Source organism: Desmodus rotundus, chromosome 6 (genome assembly GCF_022682495.2).
Source record: "Desmodus rotundus isolate HL8 chromosome 6, HLdesRot8A.1, whole genome shotgun sequence".
In the NCBI taxonomy this organism is placed as follows: domain Eukaryota; kingdom Metazoa; phylum Chordata; class Mammalia; order Chiroptera; family Phyllostomidae; genus Desmodus; species Desmodus rotundus.
Genome location: NC_071392.1, coordinates 157,741,820 through 157,748,087, shown reverse-complemented (window position 1 = coordinate 157,748,087; position 6,268 = coordinate 157,741,820).

Below are 6,268 nucleotides of genomic sequence, written 5' to 3'. Positions count from 1 at the left end.
AGTGGTCCCAGCTTGTCCTCAGACCTCAGGGCCCTCACCTGGGTCAGGCGCAGCTGAGACCGGGAGACGCATGGCAGGAGTGGGCTGTGAGCGCCTCCTCCTGGGGGCATCTGTGCCTTTTCCGTTTCAACCTCACAGAACCGTTCAGCAAAGTGATGAGAGGTTGTGGGCAAGCGTTCAGGCTTGGCCTGGCTTCCCTTTCATTTTTATGGAACGTAAACCTCAGATAACCTCAAACTCTGCGTTCCAGACCAGGACACGCGAGTGACATTAATGGCGGGAAGAATTGTCCCAGCTTCTGTGGGAGAGGACAGTTCAGGATCACGGGGGGAAATACTGGCCTCGCTCTGCCTTTTTCCTTCGTCAGGGTTCTGGGCAGAGGATGGTCAGAGAACTCTGGTCGTGTTCAGGTCGTGTCCGTACCTTGGTCGTAGCAGTCGGGCGGCTCAGAGCGGGGAGAGACCGGGGACCTGGTTGAACTGACCGCCAACTTGAAGTGTTGGGGTCCAACTCGAGGTCTGCCATGCACCTTGGCTGCACGCCCAGGGGCAGCGCCAAGGTGAAAGCCTGCGGTTCAGAGGCTCCTCAGGCGAGTTCTGCCTGCGCCAGCGACCCCCAGAATCACTGGCTGCGGCAGTGACGTGGAATGCAGTGTTAGTCGGAGGCGACGGTGGCAGAGACTCACCTCGTGTCTGTCCTGGGTCCGTGACGGAATGTGACCCGCCTTGAGTCCTGACAGGCTTCTGCGGAGCCCTGAGTGAGGACAGCCCGAGGCCCCCTACACCCAGGCTTCCCGCACCCACTCTGGAACGTTCTCTCGCTGTCTCCCCCTAGAACTGGGGGGGGCACATGGGTCCAGGGCGAGTGTTGACAGGAAGGCAGTGTCTAAGGTGCCCAGGACAAGTGGGTACCCTAAGTGAGGGTGTCCTGGAGACCCAAGAGAGCGGCCTTCCCTGCGTGAGAAGTGCTGGTCTCACGCCTGCTTGTTGACCTCCGACTCCCAGGGACCTGAGGAGGCAGACTGACGGCCGCGTTGCACGGAGGCACGTGGTTTCCTGTCCTTCTCAGGGATGGGCAGTCGGAAGATGTGGGCATCTTCCCTCTCCAGCCTGTGCCCCTCGGCTCTCAGACAGGCAGTTGGGAAAGAGGCCGTCGCTCACTGGGGCCTGGCCGGCAGGGCTGGCCAGGGGGTCCAAGCGCGTCCCGCCGGTGCTGCTCCTCAGTCCAGGAGGCATCTGCGGCCTGCCTCTGATGGGCCGTGTGCTCCCTCCAGGGCGGGAGGGCCACGGCTTCGCTCCTGCGTTTCCGCCAGGCTCATGGCGCAAGCAGAGGAGGCGGCCACCGGGGAGGGCGTGCTGGGGCCTCAGGCGGGACCCAGCACGCGTGTGTGCTGATGTGCTGAGCTCCAGACTACACACCGATCCTATCTTTTATGATGCCATGTTTTCCAAATCTCAAGGAAGATGATTTGGGGGGAGGGAAGGAACCAAACCCAGAAACTTACCTGAAGGACTCCTGTGGATTGGGACCAAAGCTTTTGCACCTTCTCAACGGAACCGAGATTTGAACTGAACCTGAACTCAGTCCCCACTTGATTCTGCCCCCTCACTGGTGGCATGGCCGGTGCAGGCCACCTGCAAGCCTGCACAATCGGGATGATCCCGCCTTCGCCGGGTCGTCGTGCCACGTGGACTGCGGACCCCAGCTCAGCGCCCGGCCTGTGGTGGGTGCCTAGTAAACACCGAGCAGAGACTGGGCTTAAGGACTGCGACCAATCGTTTCTATTTGGTTCTGACTCCTGAAGACAGCCGGTGGGAAAGGGGAGAAGGTGGGCAGGCACAAGACGCATTCAAGGGTATACGTGGCCCCCTTCGTCCCTGCCTATCCTGCTTCTGGGTTCTAAGAACAGCAACAGCTTCGGGGGAGGTCGTCGAGTCTGGCAGACGGGGCACTGCCAGCTGTGGCTGGCGGGCTGCGGCCACCCAGATCCGGGCACCTCATCCCAAGCAGATCTTCCGGCCGGGATAGGACATGACATGCTACCTGAGCAGCCCGGCCTGGCCCCACGAGGGTCCCCGGCTCCCAGCAAGGGGTGTCCGTGCCCAGGTCATAACTCTTGGCCTGTGTTGCACCTTTTTGTTCTGTGGGTTTTTGAAGCACAAAAAAAAAATAAATGGGTTTCGAGACATAGCCATTCCTTCTTAACCCTTTCCTGGTATCTGACCAGGGAAGTCTTTAATTTGGAAAAAATACACCTTTTTAAAGCTCAGAATTCGAGACTGTTTCAATTCCTCCTATCCTGTTTCGTTCTTTGCCAAGTTGTGATTTAATTTCACATTTCCATATCAGGTGAGTGTGTGGCCTACACCGGTGGCGTGTGCGGGCAGGTAAAGGCACCTGCTGCTCATGCTCATCGCCGCATTGAGAAGGTACAGCCTATGTGTGTTCATTGGTTCGCAGTTGCTCACAGGCCCTGCATCGGCACCGTTATGTACTTGGCGTTACGTATCGTTACTTCGATTCTGCCTAGAACATCACGGCAAAGAAATCAGGGTCCCGCTGCACCCTGGCTTCCAAAGGGTTTCACCCAGAATTGATGCCTGTCCCTTGTGAAATGGACTGTGTGCCACTTTCTACTGAATTCATGGCCTCGTCTTGAGAGGTGGTAAACAAATCTGACCCCACAGGACAGCTGGGAGAAAGCTGGCGGGCGCTCCTAGTGGCTGAGGGCCGGAGGCCGGCCCAGGGCAAGGGCAGGACAGGGCGGAGACAATGCCCCTGCTCACTAGCTCCCACGTTCCGGCCACTGGCACCCTGGCTGCAGCGCTAGCTTGGCAGCTTCTGGCTTTGTCCCAGTTCCCCTCCAGACGGGGGGTTTGTTCCTGCCGGAGGCTGGGAAGCACCGGTTTCATGTCCCCCTACTGGTAGGTAAGGCACGCAGCGATGCCCACGGGTGTGCAGCTCACGGAGGTGTGGGGGCTCGCAGCTGAGTCGCATCCGTGCCTGAGACCTCAGGCTGGTATGTGGTGACTGTGGCTCGTGGTCACCGTCTCGTGTGGGGGGCCCCAGTGCACATTAAATTCCCCGGCGAAGCGCATGAGATGGCGTCCATCTCAACGTGTGCCGACGTGGCTCCCATTTTATAAAGAACATGTTTTTCCTTCTGTGTTTTTAGCGGACTCACTGCAGGTGCCCCTGAGCTGCTTTAGGAAGGCCAGGCGTTTTTTTCTCTGGGGAGCGAAGAGCACTGGTTTTTGTAGCCCTGTCCTCCTGGGAGGGGTCCCTTCCCCCGTCTGGTTGGTTCCTGGTCCCCTTGAGCCAGGGATGTGGGAGGGTTCGGAGTGAGGTCCCTGGTGGGGCGCTCACCTGTGAGTTCGGGGCCGATCTGGCAGGGATTCAGGAACTTGGCGGACAAGAGGAAGTGCATGCTAAGTAGAGAGTATTGTAAACTCAACCAGCTTTTGAAATGGTGCCACATAGAACTGTGTAAACTCAGTTTGCCGATGAGCTCAGCCCCCTTTTCCCATTGCTGGTGGAAGCCTGCCCTCGTCCGAAGCCCTGTCTCCATTTCTGACCAGTTGTTTCCCCAGGGCCCTGGCGGTTTTCTGCATCTTCCATTTGGGCTGACACGTTCCTTATTGCAGAAATAGGTGGACAGTGTGTCCCCATAGTCCTCTCCCCATGCCCTGCGGTCTCTAAATAGCCACGTCATCAGGGACCTTACTGGACTGATCTTGCCTGGATCTGCCCCCCTCCCCACCTGCATCCCCTAACCTTTCTGAGCCAGCGGGCACCTTGCAGAGAGGTCACAGTTAAATGGTGACCGCCTTGACACTTGCATCCTAGTGGAGACCAGCCATGCTCCATGAGCGTGTAAACAAAACAAGGGCACTGAGGGTGGCCCCTCGCCCTGCCTCCCCGGAGCCTCACGTGTCTCGTTTCTCCTGTAAATAACTCCCCTGCAGGAGAGTGGAGACATGCTGGTCTCAGAGAGGCAAATGCCAAGAAGGGGCCAGGCAAGTTCAGCACGGTCAGTTGCTCGTGAGAAGTTTCAGGCCAGCTCCCAGGGGGCCCCAGAGGGATGGAAGGGGATCGAGGCAGCCAGAAGGAAAGAAGCGACTGCCGAGCGTCAGCGATGGATGGACAAATCACAGGTGGTCTGTCCATACACGGAGTACTCCGCAGCCCTGCCAAGGAAGGAGGCGCTGACACCTGCTACACTCACCACTCAGCGAAAGACGTCAGGCCCTCCACACACTGCGGCGTCTTTCATAGGAGGTGTCCTGAACAGGCAGGTCCGCAGAGACAGGAAGCTCATTAATGGTTGCATAGGGGTGGGGGGGGGGTTTCTGTTTGGGGTGATAAAAATGCTCTGAAGTCGACTGGTGGTGATAGTTGTAGATGTCTGTGAGTGTGCTAAACTCCGTGGAATTGCGCCCTCTCCTGGGAGCGCTGTGTGGTGCGTGCGTTCTGTCTCAGAACTGTTCCTAGACAGCAGGCAAGCAGGGATGCACTTGGGCTTGGTCCCAGCTGGAGAGGGTTGTCCTAGAGCCGGGCAGAGCTAAGATGTCCAGGTACCTCCCAGCCACACGGCTGCTTGGGCTTCCTCCCGAAGTGGCCGCTGCCAGACAGTCAGACACCTAAGGTGACTGCCGACTTCCAGGGAATGAAAGTGGGAGCTGCCGGGCTTCTTTACAAAAAGGAACTGGCCCTGTGACTCCTTGACTTCTCTTGGCCAAAAGAAGTCAGAAGGTCAGGGCAGGTTGCAGGGAGGGACCCGGACTCCACCTGTTGATGGGGAGCAGCAGGCACCTACAGGGTAGGGGGGAGGCGGTGACAGCTGCCGTCTTTGCAGACAACCCCTGGTAGGACCAACTTCCACTTCCACTTGCAGCATGTGAGTTTCGTGGAGTCACATCCTTTCCAATCCCTGCTACGCTGAACATCTTCAAAACACTCATTTTTTTTCTTTAAAACATTTTTTTTACTTATTTTTAGAGTGAGGGAAGGGAGGGAGGAGAGAAACCTCAATGTGTGGTTGCCTCTCACACACCGCCTACTGAGGAGCTGGCCCACAACCCAGGCATGTGCCCTGACTGGGAATCGAACCGGCAACCCTTTGGTTCTCAGGCCGGCACTCAATCCACTGAGCCACACCAGCCAGGGTAAAATGTTCATATTTTTAAAAAGCCAGAAGAGGAGCACTCTGCAGTCACAGGGTGTGCCAGCCCAGCCCGGCCCCCAGGCCTGCTCCCCGCAGGCTGAGGAACTCAGAACGGTGACTGTGGCATGTGCTGTCTCTGTCACTTGCAGCCGCAAGGGGGGTGCCTTCTGGGGGACTCATGTTTGCAGAAGCCGGGGGAGAGCTTGGCTGCCGTGAGCTCCCTCGGAGGTTTGCAGCGGCAGTGCCAGAGCTCCCTAGCACTTAAAATAAAACCTGGTGAGGACACAGACCAGGCAGAGGAGTGGTTACCCAGCTGCCGTTTAAAATTCATTTTTGTCCCTCACATCCTCTTGCTCACCCAACATTATGCTTAAACTGGTCATTGAATAGATATGGTCTTCACTTTCCAGGAGGCGCCCCCCAGCCTCAGAGCCCAGCTGGGGGATGTCAAAAAGGCCGCTGTGGGAGGCGTGTCGCTGTGGGCACATGGGGAGGGTTTCAGCAACGGGATTGAACCTGGTGGACCCAGGACCCCCAGCTATAAATGCAAGTGCCCAACTGGGCTCAAAAGAAAGAGAAGTTCTCAGATGTGAGAAATAAAAGCACAGCCGTGAGGAAGGACTCATGGGACAGAGGCCTGGGGCGTGGGCCCCAGAGAGAGACCTCAGCTTGGGGCTGGACCTCGGCTCAGAAGAAGAGCAGGCCCAGACTGCTCCAGACGTGCCCCCCTGAGCTGCTGCCCCATGGAAAGGGACGAGGCAGCCCTGGCCACCAGCCCTGAAGAAGACTCACAGCTGTGTCCCTGGGGGTGGGGGGTGGGGGGTGGGGAGGTCTGAGGTGGGTGCCAGGACCGGGGGAAGGAGCCTGAGTGGCCGTGATGCAGACAGAGTTCCCATTTGGGATGGTGAGGTCCTTCTGTTCTGGAAGGAGGGGCGGGGGTGGTCACGCAGCGCTGTGAAGGCAGTCACCGCCTCCAAACTGTGCCCTGAGAAACGGTTAAAACAGGAGATTGTACGTTATGTGTAGCCACCAGGTTGAAAACAAAACCAAAAATCCACCAGAAAGGAGGAGGCAGAATTGCTGTCTGCAAAGAACGTGACTACC